Raw genomic sequence first — 2500 nt, 5'->3', positions numbered from 1 at the left:
TAGTAGTAGTAGTAGTAGTAGTAGTAGTAGTGGTAGTGGTGGTGGTAGTAGTAGTAGTCGTAGTAGTAGTAGTAGTAGTAGTAGTAGTAGTAGTAGTAGTAGTAGTAGTAGTAGTAGTAGTAGTAGTAGTAGTAGTAGTAGTAGTAGTAGTAGTAGTAGTAGTAGTAGTAGTAGTAGTAGTAGTAGTAGTAGTAGTAGTAGTAGTAGTAGTAGTAGTAGTAGTAGTAGTAGTAGTAGTAGTAGTAGTAGTAGTAGTAGTAGTGGTAGTAGTAGTGGTAGTAGTAGTAGTAGTAGTAGTAGTAGTGGTAGTGGTGGTGGTGGTGGTGGTGGTGGTAGTAGTAGTAGTAGTAGTAATAGTAGTGGTAGTGGTAGTAGTAGTAGTAGTAGTCGTAATAGTAGTGGTAGTGGTGGTGGTGGTGGTGGTGGTGGTAGTAGTAGTAGTAGTCGTAGTAGTAGTGGTAGTGGTGGTGGTAGTAGTAGTAGTCGTAATAGTAGTGGTAGTGGTGGTGGTGGTGGTGGTGGTGGTAGTAGTAGTAGTAGTCGTAATAGTAGTGGTAGTGGTGGTGGTAGTAGTAGTAGTCGTAATAGTAGTGGTAGTGGTGGTGGTGGTGGTGGTGGTGGTAGTAGTAGTAGTAGTCGTAGTAGTAGTGGTAGTGGTGGTGGTGGTGGTGGTGGTGGTAGTAGTAGTAGTAGTAGTAGTAATAGTAGTGGTAGTGGTGGTGGTGGTAGTGGTAGTAGTAGTAGTAGTAGTAGTCGTAATAGTAGTGGTAGTGGTGGTGGTGGTGGTGGTGGTAGTAGTAGTAGTAGTAGTAGTCGTAATAGTAGTGGTAGTGGTGGTGGTGGTGGTGGTAGTAGTAGTAGTAGTAGTAGTCGTAATAGTAGTGGTAGTGGTGGTGGTGGTGGTAGTAGTAGTAGTAGTAGTAGTAGTAGTAGTAGTCGTAATAGTAGTGGTAGTGGTGGTGGTGGTGGTGGTAGTGGTAGTAGTAGTAGTAGTAGTAGTAGTAGTAGTAGTAGTAGTAGTAGTAGTAGTAGTAGTAGTAGTAGTCGTAATAGTAGTGGTAGTGGTGGTGGTGGTGGTGGTGGTAGTAGTAGTAGTAGTAGTAGTAGTAGTCGTAATAGTAGTGGTAGTGGTGGTGGTGGTGGTGGTAGTGGTAGTAGTAGTAGTAGTAGTAGTAGTAGTAGTAGTAGTAGTAGTAGTAGTAGTAGTAGTAGTCGTAATAGTAGTGGTAGTGGTGGTGGTGGTGGTGGTGGTAGTAGTAGTAGTAGTAGTAGTAGTAGTAGTAGTAGTAGTAGTAGTGGTAGTAGTAGTGGTAGTAGTAGTGGTAGTAGTAGTGGTAGTAGTAGTAGTAGTAGTAGTAGTAGTAGTAGTAGTAGTAGTAGTAGTAGTAGTAGTAGTAGTAGTAGTAGTAGTAGTCGTAATAGTAGTGGTAGTGGTGGTGGTGGTGGTGGTGGTAGTAGTAGTAGTAGTAGTAGTAGTAGTAGTAGTAGTAGTAGTAGTAGTAGTAGTAGTAGTAGTAGTAGTAGTAGTAGTAGTAGTAGTAGTAGTAGTAGTGGTGGTGGTGGTAGTAGTAGTAGTAGTAGTAGTAGTAGTAGTAGTAGTAGTAGTAGTAGTAGTAGTAGTAGTCGTAATAGTAGTGGTAGTGGTGGTGGTGGTGGTGGTGGTGGTGGTAGTAGTAGTAGTAGTAGTAGTAGTAGTAGTAGTAGTAGTAGTAGTAGTAGTAGTAGTAGTAGTAGTAGTGGTGGTGGTGGTGGTGGTGGTGGTGGTGGTGGTGGTGGTGGTGGTGGTGGTGGTGGTGGTGGTGGTAGTAGTAGTAGTAGTAGTAGTAGTAGTAGTAGTAGTAGTAGTAGTAGTAGTAGTAGTAGTAGTAGTAGTAGTAGTGGTGGTGGTAGTAGTAGTAGTAGTAATAGTAGTAGTACCCCACGACTGGTATATCAAAGGCCATGGTATGTGCTGCCCTGGGAACGTGCATACAAAATATTCCTTGTTGCTAATGGGAAAATGTAGCGGTTTTTCTCTCAAGACTACGAGTCAACTTTATACCAAATGTTTGACATTCAATTACCGATGATTTTGTCAACCTCTTTTATGCTCTTTTGAGGAACTTATTGTTGTTTTATTGGGTATAATTTGTCTCAAATTGTTTGTGTCTTTCTTTCTTTCTCGCGGTCGGTTTGGGATCGATCCCCGTCGGTGGGCCCATTGGGCTATTTCTCGATCCATCCAATGCAACACGACATGTATATCAAAGGCCGTGGTATATGCTTTCTTGTCTGTGGGATGGTGCATATAAAGCATCCCTTGGAACTAACGGTAAAATGTAGCGGGTTTCCTCTCTAAGACTATATATCAAAATTACAAATGTTTGACATCCAATAGCTGATGATTAATAAGTCAATGTGCTCTAGTGGTGTCGTTAAACCAAAAAACAAAACTTCTTTCTTTCTTTTTTTAATTTATTTATTTTTATTATTTTGCTGACGCTGCTGTTGTTTGTTTGTT

Source organism: Gigantopelta aegis, chromosome 2 (genome assembly GCF_016097555.1).
Source record: "Gigantopelta aegis isolate Gae_Host chromosome 2, Gae_host_genome, whole genome shotgun sequence".
Taxonomy (NCBI): Eukaryota; Metazoa; Mollusca; class Gastropoda; order Neomphalida; family Peltospiridae; genus Gigantopelta; species Gigantopelta aegis.
Note: the sequence above shows the minus strand (reverse complement) of the source record.